The sequence below is a fragment of the Euprymna scolopes genome, chromosome 4 (assembly GCF_053919585.1).
Source record: "Euprymna scolopes isolate OS-2025 chromosome 4, ASM5391958v1, whole genome shotgun sequence".
Lineage (NCBI taxonomy): Eukaryota > Metazoa > Mollusca > Cephalopoda > Sepiida > Sepiolidae > Euprymna > Euprymna scolopes.
In genome coordinates, this window is record NC_136485.1 from 35,944,516 (window position 1) to 35,970,894 (window position 26,379).

At 33.7% G+C, this 26,379-nt stretch overlaps 1 protein-coding gene and 1 pseudogene across 1 annotated transcript in view; one reads left to right on the forward strand and one right to left on the reverse strand.

Moving 5' to 3' along the window:
- Positions 1–26,379, forward strand: part of LOC145267125 (aldehyde dehydrogenase, mitochondrial-like) — a 134,529-nt gene that overhangs the window by 32,733 nt on the left and 75,417 nt on the right. The gene's annotated exons all lie outside the window — the stretch shown is intronic.
- LOC145274517 (U2 spliceosomal RNA) lies at positions 5,291–5,424 on the reverse strand (annotated as a pseudogene).

The window sequence follows — 26,379 nt, forward strand, 5'->3', positions numbered from 1 at the left end:
TGTGTGTGTGAGTGAGTGAATGAGTGAGTGAGTGAGAGAGAGAGAGAGAGAGAGAGAACAATTCTCAACCTATATACTCAACAAATTTTGTATCTACAGATTTGATAATTTGTATATAGGGTATTCAGACATAAGGAAATATATCTAGCATAATCTATCTATTATATCTATAAAAGTGAGAATGTGTGTGAAAGAGAGAGAGAGAGAACAATTCTCAACCTATATATTCAACAAATTCTATCTTTACAGATTTGAAAATTTGTATATAGGGTATTCAGACATTTGGAAATATATCTAGCATAATCTATTATATCTATAAAAGTGAGAATGTGTGTGTGAGAGAGAGAGAAAGAACAATTCTCAACCTATATACTCAACAAATTTTTTATCTACAGATTTAAAAATTTGTATATAGGGTATTCAGACATATAGAAATATATCTAGCATAACCTATCTATTATATCTATAAAATGACCATGTGTGTGTGTGTGAGAGAGAGAGAGAGAGAGTCAGAGAGAGAGAGAGAGAGAACAATTTTCAGCTTGTGTGTGTGTGAGAAAGAGAGAGAGAGAAAGAGAGGAAGGAAAATTCTCACCCTATATATTCAACAAATTTTTTATCTACATATTAGAAAATTTGGATATAGGGTATTCAGACGTATGGAAATATATCTAGCATAATCTATCTATTATATCTATAAAAGTGAGAATGTGTGTGTGAGAGAGAGAGAAAGAGAGAGAGAGAGAACAATTCTCAACCTATATATTCAACTAATTTTTTATCTACAGATTTGAAAATGTGTATATTGGGTATTCAGACATATGTAAATATATCTGGCATAATCTATGTATTATATCTATAAAAGTGTGAATGTGAGTGATGGAAAGAGCAAAAAATTCTCAACCTATATAACCTATAAAAGTGAGAATATGTGTGAGAGAGAGAGAGAGAGAACAATTCTCAACCTATATATTCCACACATTTTTGGGCACAGATTTGGAAATTTGTATATAGGGTAGGCAGACATATAGAAATATATCTAGCATAATCTATCTATTATATCTATAAAAGTGAGAACTTGTGTGTGTGTGTGTGTGTGTGAGAGAGAGAGAGAGAGAACAATTCTTAACCTACATACTCAACAAATTTTTTACCTACAGTTTAGAAAATTTGTATATAGGGTATTCAGACATATGGAAATATATCTAGCATAATCTATCTATTATAACTACAAAAGTTAGAATGTGTGTGTGAGAGAGAGAGAGAACAATTCTAAACCTATATATTCAACAAATTTTTTATCTACAGATTTGAAACTTTGTATATAGGGTATTCAGACATATGGAAATATATCTAGCATAATTTATCTATTTTATCTATAAAAGTGAGAATGCGTGTGTGTGAGATAGCGAGAGAGAGAGAGAGAGAAAAAGAGAGAGATAAAAATTCTCAACCTATACATTCAACAAATTTTTTATCCACAGATTTGAACATTTGTATATAGGGTGTTCAGACATATAGAAATATATCTAGCATAATCTATCTATTATATGTATAAAAGTGAGAATGTGTGTGTGTGTGAGAGAGAGGACAATTGTCAACCTATGTATACAACAAATTTTTTATCTACAGATTTCAAAATTTGTATATTGGGCATTCAGACATATTTTAATATATCTGGCATAATCTGTCTATTATATCTATAAAAGTGAGAATGTGTGTGATAGAGAGAGAGAGAACAATTCTCAACCTATATACTCAACAAATTTTTTATCTACAGATTTGAAAATTTGTATATAGGGTATTCAGACATATGGAAATATATCTAGCATAATCTATTATATCTATAAAAGTGAGAATGTGTGTGTGTGTGTGAGAGAGAGAGAGAGAGAGAGAGAGAACAATTCTCAACCCATATACTCAACAAATTCTTTATCTACAGATTTTAAAATTTGTATATAGAGTATTCATACAAATAGAAATATATCTAGGATAATCTTTCTATTATATCTATAAAAGTGAGAATGTGTGTGTGTGTGTGAGCGAGAGAGAGAGAGAGAGAGAGAGAGAGAACAGTTCTCAACCTATACATTCAACAAATTTTTATATATAGGGTATTCAGAAATATCGAAATATATCTAGCATAATCTATTATATCTTTAAAAGTTAGAATGTGTGTGTGTGAGAGATAGAGAGAACAATTCTCAACCTATGCACTCTACAAATTTTTTATCTACAAATTAGAAAATTTGTATATAGGGTATTCACACATATGGAAATATATCTAGCATAATCTATCTATTATATCTATAAAAGTTAGAATGTGTGTGTGAGGTAGCCAGAGAGAGAGAGAGAGAGAGAGTAAGAACAATTTTCAACCTATATATTCAACAAATATTTGATCTACAGATTAGAAAATTTGTATATAGGGTATTCAGACATATGGAAATATATCTAGCATAATCTATCTATTATATCTCTAAAATTGAGAATGTGTGTGTGAGAGAGAGAGAACAATTTTCAACCTATATACTCAACAAATTTTTTTATCTACAGATTTGAAAATTTGTATATAGGGTATTCAGACATATGGAAATATATCTAGAGTAATCTATCTATTATATCTATAAAAGTGAGAATGCGTGTGTGTGTGAGAGAGAGCGACACAGAACAATTCTCAACCTATATATTCAACAAATTTTTTATGTACAGATCTGAAATATCACATTTGTATAGAAGTAGAAATCTTGATACCTACTCTGATACCTAATAAAAGAAAGGACACTCTTTAGGGCGGATTTTGATTATAACAAGTCACTAATTAGAAATTATAATAAACATTCTAATAATTTAAGAATTTTACCAAAATAAAATTGCATGGTAATCACCCAATTTCTGCCACAAAATTTTGATTGGCAGAACTCATAAACATAAAATATATATTTTCTAATTTCATCTTTTTTTTTTCTTTTTACATAATCTGGTTTGATGTTTTCCCAAATATTCAAATCACTATATTTTGCTGCTTAATATCAAATACAGCAACTGAGTTATTTTTATGCATCAAACAATTACATTTTCTCATTCATCCAAACTAATCACTGAACATCAATTTCATATTTTCTTCACTAAAATATTACTGTGCTTGATGTCATCAAGTGGAGCGGATCATTTTTTTTTCATTTGTTCACACATTTTTCCAATTTATATATATTTTAAAGATTCTTAGCCTATGTCATTGCATACCAATCTGTTTATTAAAAGTTAAGGTTCACTGTAAACACATATGTTACACCAAAATAAAAACGCTTCAGATAATGTCTTGATATTCAATTCAGTTTCTCACATGACATCTTATGAAGTTAGTAGAAATGTTACAGACTTTTGAATCTCAAACACTTTCAATACTGTGCACTGATATTTTCTTTTTTGCAATATAAGCACATTCATGATTTTTTTTACAAACGTTAAAAACTTTCACATTGTGTAGCAATATACTGAAACAATTATAAAAATATTTGTTTTTATTTTGAATGATGCAGGGCATCTGAAGAGAGATTTTTCTAACAAAATGAAAGTATAATTTTTAGCAATAGGTATCTAGGAAAAGGCCACTACATATGTTATAAGTTCCAAATTTCCACAACCTGGCAAATACTGGTACATGCTAGCAAATTTAGATTTGCAATTACAAAATATGATTCTAATTTTTTCCTTTGCTCTTTATTCTAACACTACACTAAGTTTACTGTGTTATTTCGCTACAGTTGATATTGTGTAGAACAATAAGAAAATCATAGTGAACAATGCATTCAACAAAATTTCACACACATTTCTAGATACCTATATCTAATAAGTTCAAAAGAAAGGACACACTTAGGGAGGTATTTTGGTGGTCAAGTCACTAAAAAGAGATTAGCTGGTTTCCCGGCATAGCCCAGGATATAATAAAGATTGACTGAAATACATGTTCTAGCTGGTTTCTAGGCGTTGCCAGGGATGTAATATAGACACATTATGTTGTATATTACCTGTTCTCTTCTCCCTAAGGTAAAACAATTTCATATACATGCTGTAAATTACCTATGCTAGGGATAAAACATGAACAATATCAGTCCTAGGGTAGATAAAACAAATAATACATAGAGATGAAAGATTCCTCTCCCCTAAGAATCAAACATATGTTCAATATCTGCTTTTGTTTTTTCATTGTTTATACGGTCCCGAGCAACGCCGGGTAGCCCTGCTAGTCTATATATATAAAAGGCAAAAATCGGTGTGTATGTATGTATGTATGTATGTATGTATGTATGTTTGTTTGTAACGCTAAAACTTTTGAAAGACGGAACCAGAGTTGACAAATTTGGTATCATATTGCACCTTGATCACCCGGATGACAAATATCGAAATTTCACGTCAAACGGACCAGTAGAAAGGGGTCAACTGATCGTTTTTCTCCTAGGGGGGCCCCCCAAAAAACCTGTCATTTTAACGTTATTCAATACGTGTCACGTGACGTGACGTCAGCTCAAACTTTTGACAGACACAACCAAAGTTGACAAATTATGTATCATATTGAACCTTGATCACCCGCATGACAAATATCGAAATTCCACACCAAACGGACCATTAAAAGGGGGTGAACTGATCATTTCTCTCCTAGGGGGGCCCCCCAAAAAACCTGTCATTTTAATGTTAATATTACATAATCCAAAAACGCTTAGTCATGTCACGTGACGTGACGTCAACATCCAGTAATGGCGAACAAATGTAAACAAACACTTTGTTTTACCGATACTTTTGTAATTTCTCTTCTGCTTTGTTCTAGAGATTATTAAACTCCATGACAATGTCTCCAACGTATTTAACTGGTTAAAAATAGTATTTATACAAGAGTTTTAACGAAAAATATCAGGAAAAAATGTACAGGAATAAAAAAAAATTCAGCTTTCAAAATATTCGTCGATAAAAAAACCGATCTTTATATTTACGCTAGCCATTTTGTATATTACCACGTGACCTGCTATCTCTTAAACTGGAGGGGGGGGATCCACTTGAATCCAACAAAACCAGTAATTTTTTTTTTCTATTATATATACATCATTTTCTATAAAATTAAGTGTAGACTTTATAATTAAAACAAAAAATGTTATTCATACTAAAAAAAAAAAACGCTTAGTCATGTCACGTGACGTGACGTCAACATCCACTAATGGCGAACAATTGTACCTATTTACTATGCCTCCCCACGGGACAGAGTTAGACACCAGGGTCGTTTTTTAACGTGGAGAAAAGGTACAAAAATAAAAATTGTCTCAGTCGTGGAGGATTTCTCCTCCACCGAAAGAGAACAAGAAATAGAAGTGCAGCATCTGAAGAACAGATACTACACTTTGATCTTGACCAAAAGGCCAAGAATGCGAACAATTGTAAATAACAACTGTTTTCACAAAACCAACACCGTCTTTCTTTTTTTTCTCTCTCTTTCTCTCTCTCACCCACTTACTCTTCCCTCTCTCTCACCCTCTTTCTCTTGACGTCACACCACTGTTAAACTGTGGGGGGGGGGAACACATTCCCAGGCATTATCTCCTATAGATGCACATTTTATTAGAAATTCAGCTTTCAAAATATTAGACGATAATAAAAATATAAAACCAACACCCTCTTTCTCTTTTCTCTCTCTCTCACCAACTTACTCTTCTCTCTCTCTCACCCTCTTTCTCTTGACCTCCTACTACTGTTAAACTGTGTGTGTGGGGGGGGGGGGTGAAGAGGCAGCTTGAAAACCAACAAAAACAGTGCACAGTTTCCCAAGCATTTGGGGTGGGAAGGGGGGGGAAGAAGCCGAGCGCACAGTTTCGTGTGAGAGAGAGAGAACAATTCTCAACCTATATACTCAACAAATTTTTTATCTACAGATTTGAAAGTTTGTATATAGGGTATTCAGACATATGGAAATATATCTAGCATAATCTATCTATTATATCTATAAAAGTGAAAATGTGTGTGTGTGTGAGGTAGCCAGAGAGAGAGAGAGAGAGAGAGAGAGAGAGAGAGAGAGAGAAACAACAATTCTCAACCTATATATTCAATACATTTTTTATCTACAGATTTGAAAATTTGTATATAGGGTATTCAGACATATGGAAATATATCTAGCATAATCTATCTATTATATCTATAAAAGTGAAAATGTGTGTGTGTGTGTGTGTGTGTGTGTGCGTAAGAGAGAGAGAGAACAATTCTCAACCTATATACTCAACGTATTTTTATCTACGGATTTTAAACTTTGTATATAGGGTATTCAGACATATAGAAATATATCTAGCATAATCTATACATTATATCTATAAAAGTGAGAATGTGAGTGTGTGAGAGAGAGAGAACAATTCTCAACCTATATATTCAACAAATTTTTTACCTACAGATTTGAAAATTTGTATATTGGGTATTCAGACATATGGAAATATATCTAGCATAATCGATCTATTATATCTATAAAAGTCAGAATGTTTGCGTGTGGTTGTGTGTGTAAGGTTGCGAGAGAGAGAGAGAGAACAATTCTCAACCTATCTATTCAATAAATTTGTTATCTACAGATTTGACCATTTGTATATAGGGTATTCAGACATATGGAAATATATCCAGCATAATCTATCTATTATATCCATAAAAGTGAGAATGTGTGCGTGAGAGAGAGAGAGAGAGAGAGAGAGAGTAAGTACAATTCTCACCCTATATATTCAACATATTTTTTATCTACCGATTAGAAAATTTGTATATAGGGTATTCAGACATATGGAAATATATATAGCATAATCTATCTATTATATCTAGAAAAGTGAGAATGTGTGTGAAAGAGAGAGAGAGAAGAGAGAGAGAGAACAATTCTCAACCTATATATTCAACTAATTTTTATGTACAGATCTGAAAATTTGTATACAGGGTATTCAGACATATGGAAATATATCTAGCATAATCTATTATATCTATAAAAGGTAGAATGTGTGTGTGTGTGTGTGAGTGAGTGAGTGAGTGAGAGAGAGAGAGAGAGAACAATTCTCAACCTATATACTCAACAAATTTTGTATCTACAGATTTGATAATTTGTATATAGGGTATTCAGACATAAGGAAATATATCTAGCATAATCTATCTATTATATCTATAAAAGTGAGAATGTGTGTGAAAGAGAGAGAGAGAGAGAACAATTCTCAACCTATATATTCAACAAATTCTATCTTTACAGATTTGAAAATTTGTATATAGGGTATTCAGACATTTGGAAATATATCTAGCATAATCTATTATATCTATAAAAGTGAGAATGTGTGTGTGAGAGAGAGAGAAAGAACAATTCTCAACCTATATACTCAACAAATTTTTTATCTACAGATTTAAAAATTTGTATATAGGGTATTCAGACATATAGAAATATATCTAGCATAACCTATCTATTATATCTATAAAATGACCATGTGTGTGTGTGTGAGAGAGAGAGAGAGAGTCAGAGAGAGAGAGAGAACAATTTTCAGCTTGTGTGTGTGTTAGAAAGAGAGAGAGAGAAAGAGAGGAAGGAAAATTCTCACCCTATATATTCAACAAATTTTTTATCTACATATTAGAAAATTTGGATATAGGGTATTCAGACGTATGGAAATATATCTAGCATAATCTATCTATTATATCTATAAAAGTGAGAATGTGTGTGTGAGAGAGAGAGAAAGAGAGAGAGAGAGAACAATTCTCAACCTATATATTCAACTAATTTTTTATCTACAGATTTGAAAATGTGTATATTGGGTATTCAGACATATGTAAATATATCTGGCATAATCTATGTATTATATCTATAAAAGTGTGAATGTGAGTGATGGAAAGAGCAAAAAATTCTCAACCTATATAACCTATAAAAGTGAGAATATGTGTGAGAGAGAGAGAGAGAGAGAACAATTCTCAACCTATATATTCCACACATTTTTGGGCACAGATTTGGAAATTTGTATATAGGGTAGGCAGACATATAGAAATATATCTAGCATAATCTATCTATTATATCTATAAAAGTGAGAACTTGTGTGTGTGTGTGTGTGTGTGAGAGAGAGAGAGAACAATTCTTAACCTACATACTCAACAAATTTTTTACCTACAGTTTAGAAAATTTGTATATAGGGTATTCAGACATATGGAAATATATCTAGCATAATCTATCTATTATAACTACAAAAGTTAGAATGTGTGTGTGAGAGAGAGAGAGAGAACAATTCTAAACCTATATATTCAACAAATTTTTTATCTACAGATTTGAAACTTTGTATATAGGGTATTCAGACATATGGAAATATATCTAGCCTAATCTATCTATTTTATCTATAAAAGTGAGAATGCGTGTGTGTGAGATAGCGAGAGAGAGAGAGAGAGAAAAAGAGAGAGATAAAAATTCTCAACCTATACATTCAACAAATTTTTTATCCACAGATTTGAACATTTGTATATAGGGTGTTCAGACATATAGAAATATATCTAGCATAATCTATCTATTATATGTATAAAAGTGAGAATGTGTGTGTGTGTGAGAGAGAGGACAATTGTCAACCTATGTATACAACAAATTTTTTATCTACAGATTTCAAAATTTGTATATTGGGCATTCAGACATATTTCAATATATCTGGCATAATCTGTCTATTATATCTATAAAAGTGAGAATGTGTGTGATAGAGAGAGAGAGAACAATTCTCAACCTATATACTCAACAAATTTTTTATCTACAGATTTGAAAATTTGTATATAGGGTATTCAGACATATGGAAATATATCTAGCATAATCTATTATATCTATAAAAGTGAGAATGTGTGTGTGTGTGTGAGAGAGAGAGAGAGAGAGAGAGAGAACAATTCTCAACCCATATACTCAACAAATTCTTTATCTACAGATTTTAAAATTTGTATATAGAGTATTCATACAAATAGAAATATATCTAGGATAATCTTTCTATTATATCTATAAAAGTGAGAATGTGTGTGTGTGTGAGAGAGAGAGAGAGAGAGAGAACAGTTCTCAACCTATACATTCAACAAATTTTTATATATAGGGTATTCAGAAATATCGAAATATATCTAGCATAATCTATTATATCTTTAAAAGTTAGAATGTGTGTGTGTGAGAGATAGAGAGAACAATTCTCAACCTATGCACTCTACAAATTTTTTATCTACAAATTAGAAAATTTGTATATAGGGTATTCACACATATGGAAATATATCTAGCATAATCTATCTATTATATCTATAAAAGTTAGAATGTGTGTGTGAGGTAGCCAGAGAGAGAGAGAGAGAGAGAGTAAGAACAATTTTCAACCTATATATTCAACAAATATTTGATCTACAGATTAGAAAATTTGTATATAGGGTATTCAGACATATGGAAATATATCTAGCATAATCTATCTATTATATCTCTAAAATTGAGAATGTGTGTGTGAGAGAGAGAGAGAGAACAATTTTCAACCTATATACTCAACAAATTTTTTTATCTACAGATTTGAAAATTTGTATATAGGGTATTCAGACATATGGAAATATATCTAGAGTAATCTATCTATTATATCTATAAAAGTGAGAATGCGTGTGTGTGTGAGAGAGAGCGACACAGAACAATTCTCAACCTATATATTCAGCAAATTTTTTATGTACAGATCTGAAATATCACATTTGTATAGAAGTAGAAATCTTGATACCTACTCTGATACCTAATAAAAGAAAGGACACTCTTTAGGGCGGATTTTGATTATAACAAGTCACTAATTAGAAATTATAATAAACATTCTAATAATTTAAGAATTTTACCAAAATAAAATTGCATGGTAATCACCCAATTTCTGCCACAAAATTTTGATTGGCAGAACTCATAAACATAAAATATATATTTTCTAATTTCATCTTTTTTTTTTCTTTTTACATAATCTGGTTTGATGTTTTCCCAAATATTCAAATCACTATATTTTGCTGCTTAATATCAAATACAGCAACTGAGTTATTTTTATGCATCAAACAATTACATTTTCTCATTCATCCAAACTAATCACTGAACATCAATTTCATATTTTCTTCACTAAAATATTACTGTGCTTGATGTCATCAAGTGGAGCGGATCATTTTTTTTTCATTTGTTCACACATTTTTCCAATTTATATATATTTTAAAGATTCTTAGCCTATGTCATTGCATACCAATCTGTTTATTAAAAGTTAAGGTTCACTGTAAACACATATGTTACACCAAAATAAAAACGCTTCAGATAATGTCTTGATATTCAATTCAGTTTCTCACATGACATCTTATGAAGTTAGTAGAAATGTTACAGACTTTTGAATCTCAAACACTTTCAATACTGTGCACTGATATTTTCTTTTTTGCAATATAAGCACATTCATGATTTTTTTTACAAACGTTAAAAACTTTCACATTGTGTAGCAATATACTGAAACAATTATAAAAATATTTGTTTTTATTTTGAATGATGCAGGGCATCTGAAGAGAGATTTTTCTAACAAAATGAAAGTATAATTTTTAGCAATAGGTATCTAGGAAAAGGCCACTACATATGTTATAAGTTCCAAATTTCCACAACCTGGCCAATACTGGTACATGCTAGCAAATTTAGATTTGCAATTACAAAATATGATTCTAATTTTTTCCTTTGCTCTTTATTCTAACACTACACTAAGTTTACTGTGTTATTTCGCTACAGTTGATATTGTGTAGAACAATAAGAAAATCATAGTGAACAATGCATTCAACAAAATTTCACACACATTTCTAGATACCTATATCTAATAAGTTCAAAAGAAAGGACACACTTAGGGAGGTATTTTGGTGGTCAAGTCACTAAAAAGAGATTAGCTGGTTTCCCGGCATAGCCCAGGATATAATAAAGATTGACTGAAATACATGTTCTAGCTGGTTTCTAGGCGTTGCCAGGGATGTAATATAGACACATTATTTTGTATATTACCTGTTCTCTTCTCCCTAAGGTAAAACAATTTCATATACATGCTGTAAATTACCTATGCTAGGGATAAAACATGAACAATATCAGTCCTAGGGTAGATAAAACAAATAATACATAGAGATGAAAGATTCCTCTCCCCTAAGAATCAAACATATGTTCAATATCTGCTTTTGTTTTTTCATTGTTTATACGGTCCCGAGCAACGCCGGGTAGCCCTGCTAGTATGTTATAAATTCCAAATTTCCACAACCTGGCAAATACTGGTACACGCTAGCAAATTTAGATTTGCAATTACAAAATATGATTCTAATTTTTCCTTTGCTCTTTATTCTAACACTACACTAAGTTTACTGTGTTATTTCGCTACAGTTGATATTGTGTAGAACAATAAGAAAATCATAGTGAACAATGCATTCAACAAAATTTCACACACATTTCTAGATACCTATATCTAATAAGTTCAAAAGAAAGGACACACTTAGGGAGGTATTTTGGTGGTCAAGTCACTAATAAGAGATTAGCTGGTTTCCCGGCATAGCCCAGGATGTAATAAAGATTGACTGAAATACATGTTCTAGCTGGTTTCTAGGCGTTGCCAGGGATGTAATATAGACACATTATGTTGTATATTACCTGTTCTCTTCTCCCTAAGGTAAAACAATTTCATATACATGCTGTAAATTACCTATGCTAGGGATAAAACATGAACAATACCAGTCTTAGGGTAGATAAAACAAATAATACATAGAGATGAAAGATTCCTCTCCCCTAAGAATAAAACATATGTTCAATATCTGCTTTTGTTTTTTCATTGTTTATACGGTCCCGAGCAACGCCGGGTAGCCCTGCTAGTCTATATATATAAAAGGCAAAAATCGGTGTGTATGTATGTATGTATGTATGTATGTATGTTTGTTTGTAACGCTAAAACTTTTGACAGACACAACCAAAGTTGACAAATTATGTATCATATTGAACCTTGATCACCCGCATGACAAATATCGAAATTTCACACCAAACGGACCATTAAAAGGGGGTGAACTGATCATTTCTCTCCTAGGGGGGCCCCCGAAAAACCTTACATTTTACCGTTATTCATTACGTGTCACGTGACGTGACGTCAGCTCAGTAAAATGTCGGCTGCGCTGAGAAAGATTAAGCTCCCTTCGAGGAGTTATTGATACTATAACACAGTTAAATATTAATTATCGAGTCGAACCGTTATTACCAACGGTTTTATCGCACTTCAAAAACAAGAATCCCAAAATTACACAAAAATTGACGTAGGGGGAAAATGTTATTATTTTTGCTTGAAGTTTCTTACCGTCGAAGATGAGTTTGCTATTTGCTATAGTTTAAGACTTTAGCCATTTTGATTTTTTTTTTCCTACTACCTATGTACAACTGTAAGTGGGAGGGGTGGGTTTCAGTATGAGGACGTTTGATTACACGAAAATTACAGTATACTAAAAATGATATTCGACAGTTTAAAGGCTTACATTATTATTATTAAAAATATTAAAATTAAATCTATGTGTTTATTAAATAAATATTAATATTAAACATATTAAAATGTGTTTGCCCTTTTCTCTCACTCTCTAGCCATTTCCTTTATTACCACGTGACCTCCTGTCTCTAAAACTGGAAAGGTGTGGGGGGGGGGTAATTGCGCTAGAAACCAACAAAACCAGTAATTTTCTTTTTTATATTAGTAACTCTAATACCTATTTTTTTTCTATATTTTATATACATTACTTTTTTTTTATAAATTAAATGTAGACTTTACAATGAAAACCAAAAAAAAAACAAAATAAATAAAAAATTTGAATTCTTTCATTCGCGCCATTCCCATGATATCAGATTCTACTGGATTTTCATGTAAGTTAGACGTTCTTATTAAACACATAGATTTTTCGTTACTTTTCTACCAAACTCGATATATTTTTCGCGTTTTTATTCATTGTAACATGTTTATTCAGCACTAAAACCATAAACTGCTTATCGATGTATAGGAACATCCTAGATGGCGTCTTATTCTCTCCATAACATATTTTTCGTGTTTTTTTGACAGCTTCTCCGATTAACTACTCACGTATTTTCATTTCTTAGTTAAATAACTATTGTTTACACTTGAAAGTACAAAATCTGTTAATTTATTATTTCTATTTATGTATTGTTTATCATTCGCTCCGTTATGTTTATAAAGCCATTCTTAATCTTGGAAATTCGATTTAAAAAATAGCACGGATCACTCTCTGCACTAGCACCTTTAAAAAACACGGAACATATATGACATTAAAATAGAACTTTTCATATTTTTAACCTACGATAACCTTTTTTTATTATTATAAAAGCAATATAAAAAAGAAGTTTTTTTTTTTGTTTTTTTTTTTAGTTGTTTTTATACATAAAAAAACCTGATAAAAATACTGTTAAAAACTCGCTACATATATGTTACCGTGACATAAGTATTTCGTATAGTTTTTCATTTATTTTTCGATTACATCGGTAAACACTGTATGTTTTTCGAGCTGAATAAATATAACATTTATTTTTTTATACTTTTTCAAATCTGTGTACAGTCATCGTAATTTGTAACAATAATTATTCCGTGAATTATCGAATACTATTCTGAATATTAAACATTCAATTACATTCCTATTTCAGTCACCTATATTATTTACGGTGAACCAAACCTAAATATTTTTTAAAGTTAAGTTTGACTATCAGATTCGTTGCCAGCGACCTCGATTAGAGTGGTCGGTGGTGTTCTGTAGTAGCGTATCTGGATATTTACCTTTTTTTTTTTTTCTTGCTTAAAAAAAAATAGTATTTAAACTGACTTTTTCGTTTAAAAATGGAATTAATTTCCTTTCGTTATTAACTTTTAAACATAAAATTTTTGGTAATTATACAGTTTAGTGACGACATTAAAAAATGGAAATACTGAAAAAAATATTTTATTGTACAAAACTGTTATAGACTGAAGTTCTCCGAAAAAGAATTTCACTTCATTTGATCATGTAGTTTCTTTTTTTTTTTTTTTTTTTTTTACAGCGAAAACCAATTATTTATCACGCCGTCGTCAACTTTGCCATTTTGGAAATGTACATAGCATTTTATGCCAAATTTCGCAATCTAGCCTTTTTTTTTCTCGCCATATTGAGATGCGCACGCACAACACATCTGCAATTTTTTACGTTTATTTTTTTCTTTTTTTTTTTTAAATCTGCAATTTTTTTGCATTTTTTTTTTTTTTTTTTAAATAAGAATACTATTGATTATGCAAAGAAATTGAAGAATGCAAAGAATTGAAGAATTTTTATACGAGATTATTTTCGAAACATGCGTAGTTGGACACGCATGGATAACTTCGAAACTTCGTTTATTTACTTCTGTTACATAAACACCCCAAAAATGGCATCTCTCTTCGCAAAAAAAAAAAAAAAAACTCATTCTGGTGGGGGGAAAAAAGGGCTAGATTGGCCTAAAATGGAGGTATTCTGCTATGTACGGCAGTTACCTGCCCTTGGGAAATTCCAAAATGGCCACGTTGACGTCGCCGTGATAAATAATTGTTTTTCGCTGTAAAAAACAAAAAAAAAAATACTTGATCAAATGAAGTGAATTTTTTTTTCGGAGAACTTCAGTCTATAACAGTTACGTACTATAACTTTTTTTTTTTCATTATTTCCATTTTTTTATGTCGTCACTAAACTGTGTAAGTACCAATTTTTTTAAAATAAATATTTTGTAGGGTTTGTATTACTGTACACATATATTCGAAAAAAAGTTGTCCAAAAAGAAATATATAACAAATAAATGTTATCAAAGGCAAGATAAGTTACTTTTCTACCAAACTGGATATATTTTTCGTGTTTTTATTAAATGTAACATGTTTATTCAGCTCGAAAAGCATACAGTATTTACCGATGTATTGGAACATTCAAGATGGCGTCTTATTCTCTCTTTAACACGTTAAGTGTGGGAAAAAATGTTATAAATAAAAAACCGGATAAAATACTGTTAAAAACTCGCTCAATATATGTTACCGTGACATAGGTTGACATATATTCGGCAGGTTTTTTATAGTATTTTATATAGTTTGTAATTTATAACACATTAATATTAAAATTAAAACTATGTTTATTAAATAAATATTAATATTAAACATATATTAACATGTGTTTGCCCTCTTCTCTCACTCTCTAGCCATTTCCTTTATTACCACGTGACCTCCTGTCTCTAAAACTGGAAAGGTGGGGGGGGGGGATTGCGCTAGAAACCAACAAAACCAGTAATTTTCTTTTTTATATTAGTAACTCTAATACCTATTTTTTTTCTATATTTTATATACATTATTTTTTTTTTTAAATTAAATGTAGACTTTACAATGAAAACCAAAAAATAAAAAATAAAAAAATAAAAATTTGAATTCTTTCATTCGCGCCATTCCCATGATATCAGATTCTACTGGATTTTCATGTAAGTTAGACGTTCTTATTAAACACATAGATTTTTCGTTACTTTTCTACCAAACTGGATATATTTTTCGCGTTTTTATTCATTGTAACATGTTTATTCAGCACTAAAACCATAAACTGCTTATCGATGTATAGGAACATTCTAGATGGCGTCTTATTCTTTCCATAACATATTTTTCGTGTTTTTATTCGATGTAACATGTTTATTCAGCTCTAAAACCATAAACTGCTTATCGATGTATAGGAACATTCTAGATGGCGTCTTATTCTCTCCATAACACGGTAAGTGTGGGGCTTTCAAATTCGTAAGTGTAGACTATTTGTTATATATTTGTTTTTTGACAGCTTCTCCGATTAACTACTCACGTATTTTCATTTCTTAGTTAAATAACTATTGTTTACACTTAAAAGTACAAAATCTGTTAATTTATTATTTCTATTTATGTATTGTTTATCATTCGCTCCGTTATGTTTATAAAGCCATTCTTAATCTTGGTAATTCGATTTAAAAAATAGCACGGATCACTCTCTGCACTAGCACCTTTAAAAAAACACGGGACATATATGACATTTAAAAAAACACGGGACATATATGACATAAAAATAGAACTTTTCATATTTTTAACCTACGATAACCTTTTTTTTTTTATTATTATACAAGCAATATAAAAAAGTTTTTTTTTTTTTTTTCGTTATTAACTTTAAAACATAAAATTTTTGGTAATTATACAGTTTAGTGACGACATTAAAAAATGGAAATACTGAAAAAAATATTTTATTGTACAAAACTGTTATAGACTGAAGTTCTCCGAAAAAGAATTTCACTTCATTTGATCAAGTAGTTTCTTTTTTTTTTTTTTTTTTTTACAGCGAAAACCAATTATTTATCACGCCGTCGTCAACTTTGCCATTTTGGAAATGTACATAGCATTTTATGCCAAATTTCGCAATCTAGCCTTTTTCTTTTCTCGCCATATTGAGATGCGCACAACACCTCTGCAATTTTTTACGTTTATTTTTTTTCTTTTTTTTTTTTTTTTAAATCTGCAACTTTTTTGCATTTTTTTTTTTTTTTTTTTAATAAGAATACTATTGATTATGCAAAGAAATTGAAGAATGCAAAGAATTGAAGAATTTTTATACGAGATTTTCGTGTTTTTATTAAATGTAACATGTTTATTCAGCTCGAAAAGCATACAGTATTTACCGATGTATTGGAACATTCAAGATGGCGTCTTATTCTCTCTTTAACACGTTAAGTGTGGGGAAAAATGTTATAAATAAAAAACTGGATAAAATACTGTTAAAAACTCGCTCAATATATGTTACCGTGACATAGGTTGACATATATTCGGCAGGTTTTTTATAGTATTTTATATAGGTTTTTATTTATAACACATTTTTCCATACTTAGGGTGTGAAACGCCATCTTGAATTTTAGAATACATCGGTAAACACTGTGTTTTTCGAGCTGAATAAACATGTTACATTGAATAAAAACACAAACATATTTATCCAGTTTGGCAGAAAAGTAACTTATCTTGCCTTTGATAACATTTATTTGTTATATATTTGTTTTTTGACAACTTTTTCGAATCTGTGTACTGTAATACAAACCCTATTTTTATAATTATTATTGTGATGAGTTTATAATATAATTTTTATACACAGCATTAATAGATATTGACTTTTACCGTTAACTTCAAATGATACAATCTTCGTACACAAACAAATAAACTCTTATTTATAATAAAACTTTTAGTATAACATTTCGTTTAGCATTAGTTTCTGGCAACATTTATTTATTTCTTTTTCAGATTTTACAGTAAACTTTATTAAATATTCTTAGAACATACACAATTAAAAATCATATTTTTAAATATTCGCCGCATGACAACACTTGTGTTTGAATTACAAAACAATTGAGACCTTTGTTTAATTGAAACAAATAAAAAATACTTTCAGCCCAAAATACTCATAATTGCCTCCCCCCCAACTTGGTGGCCAGAAAATATGTTATCATTTTATGTTTAATTTACACATTAAAATTATTATTCGCAGTAAAGAAATATATTTATTTTATGAAAACTACTTATCTGCATTATATTTAAATGTGATATTCATTTTAAGCATCCCTGAAAACCTATAACAGAATGCACCCCTCTCCCACATTTGCTAATGCATTCTACTAAACATGTATACATTTTTTCCTTTTTCGTTGCAGTTTGCACAATCTTTGCCATCTTGAATAGAAACAGTTACAAATATATAAGCATTTTTATTATAAAAGTTTTATTTGTTTATTTGACTTTGCTTTTTACGTTAACAATTTTGTTGCTACATTTCACTTTTATTATTGTATTATTAAACGTACATTTCTTATAAGAAACGTTTTTATATTGAAAAAAAAACAAAAAATGCCTAGGAGATCATCAGCATCATCATATGGAAGAGCAGCAGCAGCAGCGCGTGAACAGAAACGAAGGCGGTCGGAAGAAAGTGCAGAAGCTCGAGAAGAACGCTTGATGTTTAATCGAATCAGGATGGCAAACAAAAGAGAACATGAAAGTGTGGCCGACAGACAAACACGTTTGACTGCTAGCAGTAGTCGCATGGCTACAATAAGAGAAAATGAAACTGAAGACGAAACAGAAATTCGACTAATGGCTAATAGCAACCGCATTGCTGCAATGAGAGAAAATAATACTGAAGACGAAAGAGAAATTCGTTTAATGGCTAATAGCAGCCGCATTGCTGCAATGAGAGAAAATGAAACTGAAGACGAAAGAGAAATTCGACTAATGGCTAATAGCAGCCGCATTGCTGCAATGAGAGAAAATGAAACTGAAGACGAAAGAGAAATTCGACTAATGGCTAATAGCAGCCGCATTGCTGCAATGAGAGAAAATGAAACTGAAGACGAAAGAGAAATTCGACTAATGGCTAATAGCAGCCGCATTGCTGCAATGAGAGAAAATGAAACTGAAGACGAAAGAGAAATTCGTCTAATGGCTAATAGCAGCCGCATTGCTGCAATGAGAGAAAATGAAACTGAAGACGAAAGAGAAATTCGTCTAATGGCTAATAGCAGCCGCATTGCTGCAATGAGAGAAAATGAAACTGAAGACGAAAGAGAAATTCGTCTAATGGCTAATAACAGCCGCATTGCTGCAATGAGAGAAAATGAAACTGAAGACGAAAGAGAAATTCGTTTAATGGCTAATAGCAGTCACATGGCTACAGTAAGATCACAAATGACACAAGAAATACAACAGAATAGGAGAATGGCTGATCGAACCTATCAGTCAACACGCAGAACGAATCTAAGACACGAGAGACATATTAATTGGCTGATGGAAGCATTTTTTTATGATGCAGAGAAACATTATAACACTGACCCGAAAGTAATAATTGGGGAAATGGACAACATTTGTGGACATTGTGGTGCCAAAAAATGGATTGCTGAAAGACCTGGTTTGTGTTGCTTGGGAGGTAAAATCAATTTGCCAAAAATACAAGATCCTCCAGAAGTTCTGAAAACTTTACTGACACAGGATACAACAAAAGCGAAACAATTCAGAAAAAGTCTTCTAAAATACAACTCTGCCTTTCAAATGACATCTTTTGGAGCTTCTAGAAATGTTACTGACTTTGCATTCTTTACCACTTACAAAATACAAGGTCAGTGTTATCACTTGATGGGTGATCTGCTTCCATTACCCGGACATTCTCATGAATTTGTGCAGGTTTATTTTATGGGTGGCAACGAATCAGAAGCACAGCAAAGATGCACGAATGTGCAAGGTGGATTAGACTTGGAGATTGTCATGGAGTTGCAGAACATGCTTCACCAACACCATAAATATGTTGGAATTTTGAAATATGCAATTGAACAGATGCAACATAGTCGTAATCATAAAGTCATCATCAAAGCAGACAAACGTCCACCATCAGAACATGCACGAAGATACAATGCACCTACGGCCGATGAAGTTGCAATCATAATGGTGGGTGAACAACATGAATACAGGGACATTGTTTTGCAATTAAGAAGTGGACAACTGCGTCGTATTCCAGAAACTCATAGAGCTTATGATGCACTCCAATACCCACTTATGTTCTGGAATGGACAAGATGGATATCATTTTCAGCTGTGGCAGAGGAATCCACAAACAGGTCTCAATACAACTCGATCTGTAACATCTAAGTGTTTTTATGCATTTCATTTTATGGTGCGAGATGGATTCAATCATGTATTATCTTTAAAAGAAGTGACCAGTCAGTTCATGGTGGATATGTATGCAAAAATAGAAACTGAAAGATTACATTTTATACGAAAAAATCAAAAAAAATTAAGGGTGGAAGAATATATCCATCTGCAAGATGCTATGAATTGTGATGGTGACCCGAGAAATATTGGACAACCAGTTATCTTGCCTTCCAGTTATACAGGAGGACCACGATATATGCAACAACGGACTCAAGATGCAATGACTTATGTAAGAAAATTTGGACGAGCTGATCTTTTCATCACATTCACATGTAATCCAAAGTGGAGTGAAATTACTAATGAACTTTTTCCACATCAAAAAGCCAAGGATCGCCATGATTTGATTGCTCGAGTGTTCCATGAAAAACAAAAGAAACTCCTCTGGCTTCTCAAAGAAGGACGAATTTTTGGTGAACTTAGTGCTTATATAACTACGATTGAGTGGCAAAAGAGAGGCCTTCCGCACTCTCACACCCTGATTTGGTGTAAAGATAATATTAATGCTGATGATATAGACAAAATAATTTCGGCTGAACTGCCAAATGAAACTACGGATCCAGAACTTTTCGAAATAATAAAAACTCAATTAATCCATGGACCATGTGGAGTCTTAAATCCAGCGTCACCCTGTATGGAAGATCGTAAATGCTCCAGAAGATATCCAAAGCCTTTTATTGGAGAAACACAGACTGACAATAATGGCTATCCTCTTTATCGCAGACGTTCACCAGAAAATGGAGGCGAATCAACAACCTTAGTTGTTAGAGGACAAATAACAACCGTGGACAATCGATGGATAGTGCCTTATAATAGTTTATTATGTAAAATTCTGAAGGCACATATCAATGTGGAATTTTGCAACTCCATCAAAGCCCTTAAGTACATAACAAAATACATAAACAAGGGTAGTGACATGGCAACATTCAGTATTGGTGATGAGGGTGCAAGGGATGAAATAAAGTTTTATCAGACAGGAAGATACATCTCCAGTAATGAAGCAATATGGAGGATCTTTGGATTTGAAATCCACCAACGATTTCCAACCGTTGTACATTTAGCAGTACATGTTGAGAATGGACAGAGAGTTTATTTCAATGAAGAGACTGCACATAATTTGGCGCAGACACCACCAGAAACAACCTTAACTGCATTTTTTAAACTATGCCAAGAAGATGATTTCGCTAGATCTCTCATGTATACTGAAATTCCTACATATTATACCTGGAGTAAGCAAAAAAAGTGGCTTCGTCGTAAGCAAGGACAAATTGTGCCAGGTCATGACATCAAAGCATCTGACGCTATTGGCCGTGTTTATATTGTGCATCCTAATAACAGAGAATGCTTTTATTTACGATTGCTTCTCCATACTATTCGTGGACCAACATCTTTTGAGGATCTCCGACGCTTTGAAGTTGGACTGTGTACAACATACCAAGAAGCATGTGCTGTACGTGGACTTTTGAAAGACGATGAACACTGGCGGAAAACTTTACAAGAAGCATCAGTCTCACAAATCGCCAATCAAATTAGACAATTATTTGCAATTATGCTTACAGCCTGTGAGATTGAACAACCACATTTGCTTTGGAATGAATTTAAAACTGATATGTCCGAAGATTTTCTTCATCAAGCCCAAATGCGAAATGAGAATATGGCAATTGCATTTTCGCCTGAGATATTTAATCTATCTCTTGCTGACCTATCCCGTCGAGTACAAGCACTTAACCGTACGTTAACGAATTGTGGCATGCCAGAGCCTGCTGATATTATGAATGTAAACCACAGAATACAGCAAGAGACTTATGACTATGATGCCTATGACCAATTCATTCAGGAAAATGAACCTCGGCTTGTGGACGAGCAGAAGAATATTTACGAGAGCATCTTGGAAAGCATTCATCATGATCACGGAACGACATTCTTTATTGATGCCCCAGGTGGAACTGGCAAAACTTTCCTGTTAAATCTGCTCCTTGCAAAAGTTCGTCTCACAAACAATATTGCCCTTGCAGTGGCATCCAGTGGAATTGCAGCAACACTTTTGGATGGTGGTAGAACTGCTCACTCTATGTTTTCTCTCCCATTGGACCTTACTAGACAGGAAAAACCATTGTGTAATATTAAAAAAGATTCAGCAAAGGCTAAACTACTGCAAAACTGTAAATTAATAATCTGGGATGAAGCAACAATGAGTCACAAAAAAGCTATGGAAGCAGTAGATTCTACACTACAGGACCTAAAAGATAACACACAAATAATGGGTGGAGTGACTTTGGTTTTTGCTGGTGATTTCAGACAAACCCTTCCAATTGTTCCTCGAGGAACCAGAGCTGATCAAATGAATGCATGTCTCAAAAACTCCTATTTATGGCATCATATTAAAACAATGAGTTTAACACTAAACATGCGAGTACATTTACATGCTGATGATGCTGTTGGTGACTTTGCCACTAAACTTTTGCAAGTGGGTAATGGACTTCTGGACAAGGACTCCTATAACCAGATTCAGTTGCCTTTTCCAACAATTCAAACAGAAGAGGAATTTATAATGAGAGTTTTTCCAGATCTTCATAATTTGCATACGGATATCAATTGGCTAAGTAGCCGTGCAATTTTAGCAGCAAAGAATGAATCTGTAAATGAAATAAATAGCAGGCTGTTGAATAGATTACCTGGAGAAATCATATTATACAATTCAGTTGATACAATCTGTTCACAGGACGAAGTAACAAATTATCCGACTGAGTTTCTTAATAGTCTTGAACCACCAGGAACGCCTCCACATAGTCTGTTTCTAAAACTTGGAGCACCAATAATGTTACTTCGCAATCTTGATCCACCAAAACTCTGCAATGGCACAAGGCTCACCATAAAGAATATGATGCCTCATGTACTGGAAGCAACAATTGTGTCAGGTAAGTATGCAGGAGTACACTGCTTCATTCCCAGAATCCCAATGAGACCACAAGAATTGCCATTTGAGTTTGAAAGGCTGCAATTTCCTGTCAAGCTAAGTTTTGCAATGACAATAAACAAATCACAAGGACAGTCACTAAAAGTTGTTGGGCTCAACCTGTCAAAACCAGTATTTTCTCATGGACAGCTATATGTTGGCCTATCAAGAGTTGGACACCCTGATGGACTCTTCATTCTGGCACCAGATAAAATAACCAAAAATATTGTATATTCTGAAGCATTAAGATGAAGCATAAATATATAAACATGATTACGAAACTTTTCCCTGAAGCAAAAATATATAAACAACATGATTACGAAACTTTTCCCTGAAGGAAAAATATATAAAGATGATTACGAAACTTTGCCCAGAAGGAAAAGAATGCGAAATGTTCCATGGAAAAACCCTTTGCGTTACATACATGTGCGAGGGAGTCTTAAAGCTAACTGTACAAAGCAAGGTATACCACCATCCTCCTTCAGATTGGATTGGACAAAAATGAATCGAACCCACAAACTAAAGTTTAAAAATCTGGTACAGTATCCATCATGCCATGGCAATGAATACATTGGACAAGATAAATTTAATGTTAAAAACTCAAGAAATATCTGAAAGTATGTCAAACTTACAAAAAAGAACTACCACCTAAAGTGGAGTAGAGGTAAGGCTCCCCCACATAACCAAAAAAGAAAGCCCCCCCCCCCCGCCCTACAGGGGACAGGAGCTCCCCTACCATTATGGGGCAGGGAAGGAGCAAGGAAAACTCTTAAACATAAATTGTCAACGAAGGGTATACACCCTTGGGAGCTAGAAGACTCTTTTTATACGCATCAACACACAGCGAAACTTAAAAAGATAAAAAGATCAATAGCTATAGCCAGCTGGTCTCATAAACACAGGTGTACACTACACCGAAATTCACTTCAGGTCTGCATTTCCTCCATGCGAATAAGGTCCTGATTCCCCCCCCCCAAGTGCAGGAAGGTTGCTCAACTCCCCTCTGGGTACACTTAAAAAGAAAACTACCCCCTCCCTAAGGCAGGAGAGAGAAGGCTCCCTGCCCCATCTCCTTCGTTGGTCGGATGACTGTCACCTCCCTAGAGCGAGGGATAAAAAAACAAAGCAAATCACCCCTTCAGCCCTTCCCTAATCTGCGTAGCACGGCTCCCTCCTTCAGGGAGGGAAGGTCAACAGGTGGAGGAAAAATAGTCAACGCAGGGTATACCGCCTGACAAGCTAAAATCGTCTTTTTATATACGGCAGACAGTAAGACTATTTGCCTTGGGGGCGGGCTAAGCACTCCCTCACCCCCAAAGTGGGAGCCGGGGAAACTTCTCCTCTCAGAAGCGGGAGGGGAGGCCAGGGAACCTTCTTTTTCCCCTAAAAGAGGGATATCCTTTTGTATGGTTGGTCTCCCCCCTCCCCCTGTTGGTTCCGCTTACTCCCTCCGGAAAGAGATCAACCTTACACAAAAACAAAAAAAAAAAATATGGGTAGAGGGAAGCCTTCCAGAGCCCCCTTCTGGGAGAAGTTCCCCGGCTCCCACCTTTTGGGGAGTGCACAGCCTGCACTCCAGTCAACCAAATAAATAAAAAATTTACCCATCCCACCTTTGTGGGGAGAGTGCTCAGCCCACCTTCTGAGCCACCATAAAACAAAAGTTTCCTTCCACCAGAAGGGAAGGGAAGTAGAAAGAAAAAATATTTAAAAATACATGGTCAACACATGGTATAGCCCCTGGGGATCTAAAATCACCTTCTTATATACACCGACACACACAGACAGTCTGATTGATTCTTTGTTCCACAGATTATAAGAATAAACTTTTCCCAGAAGGAAAAATATATAAACAACAGGATTACAAAACGTTTCCCAGAAGGAAAACAATGCGAAATGCGCCACGGAAAAACCCTGTGTGTTACATACATGTGCGAGGGAGTCTTAAAATTAACTTTACAACGCAGGGTATACCACTCACCTCCTTCAGATTGGATTGGACAAAAATGAAATTAAAAGGAAACGAAATTAGGAACAGTCATGAATCGAACCCACAAACTAAAGGTTAAAACTCTGGTATAGTATCCATCATGTCATGGCAATACATTGGACAAGATAAAATTACTGTTAAAAACTCAAGAAATATCTGAAAGTATGTCAACCGTACAAAAAAGAACTACACCCTTAAGTGGGGTAGAGGTAAGGCTCCCCCACATAACCAAAAAAGAAAGCCCCATCCTCCATGGGAAGAAGGCTCCCCTCTCATTCTGGGGCAGGGAAGGAGCAGGGAAAACTCTTAAACATAAATGGTCACCGAAAGGGTATACACCCTGGGAAGCTAGAAGAGTCATTTTATACGCGTCAACACACAGCGAAACTTAAAAAGATAAAGAGATCAATAGCTATAGCCAGCCGGTCTCATAAACACAGGTGTACACTACACCGAAATTCACTTCAGGCCTGCATTTCCTCCGTGCGAATAAGGTCCTGACCCCCCCCCCCCCCCAGTGCAGGGAGGTTGCCCAACTCCCCTCCGGGCACACTTAAAAAGAAAACTACCCCCTCCCTAAGGCAGGAGAGAGAAGGAAAAATAGTCAACGCAGGGTATACCGCCCGACAAGCTAAAATCGCCTATTTATATACGGCAGACAGTCAGACTCTATTTGCCTTGAGGGCGGGCTAAGCCCTCCGACCCCCCCCCCCCCCCCAAAGTTGAGAGCCGGAGAAACTTCTCCTCTCAGAAGCGGGAGGGGAGGCCAGGGAGCCTTCCCTCTTTCAACTAAGAGACAGATATCCTTTTGTATGGTTGATCTCCCCCCCCCTCTCTGTCGGTTCCGCTTACTCCCTTCGGAAAGAGATCAACCTTACACACAAAAAAAAATATGTGGAGAGGGAAGCCTTCCCGGGCCCCCTTTCTGGGAGGAGAAGTTCCACGGCTCCCAACTTTATGGGAGTGCTCAGCCCGCCCTCCAGTCAACCAAATAAAAGAAATTTCCCTATCCCATCTTTGTGGGGAGAGTGCTCAGCCCACCTGATTGATTCTTTGTTCCACAGATTATAAGATTAAAACACTGAGCCAACATTAACAATTCTGACTTATCATTCAAACATGATTACAAAACTTTTCCCAGAGGGAAAAGAATGCGAAATGCGCCATGGAAAAAACTCTTTGTGTTACATACATGTTGGAGGGAGTCTTACAAATAACTGTACAACGGAGGGTATACCATCCGCCTCCTTCAGATTGGATTGGACAAAAATGAAATTAAAAGGAAACGAAATTAGGAACAGTCATGAATTGAACCCACAAACTAAACGTTGAACATCTGATACAATATCCATCATGCCATCGCAATGAATACATTGGACAAGATAAAATTACTGTTAAAAACTCAAGAAATATCCGAAAGTATGTCAACCTTACAAAAAAGAACTACCACCTTAAGTGGAGTAGAGGTAAGGCTCCCCCACATAACCAAAAAAGAAAGCCGCCCCCCCCCTACAGGGGGAAAGAGCTCCCCTCCCATTCCAGGGCAGGGAAGGAGTAAGGAAAACTCTTAAACATAAATGGTCAACGAAGGGTATACACCCTGGGAAGCTAAAAGAGCCTTTTTATACACATCATCAGATGGCAAAACTTAAAAAGATAAAGAGA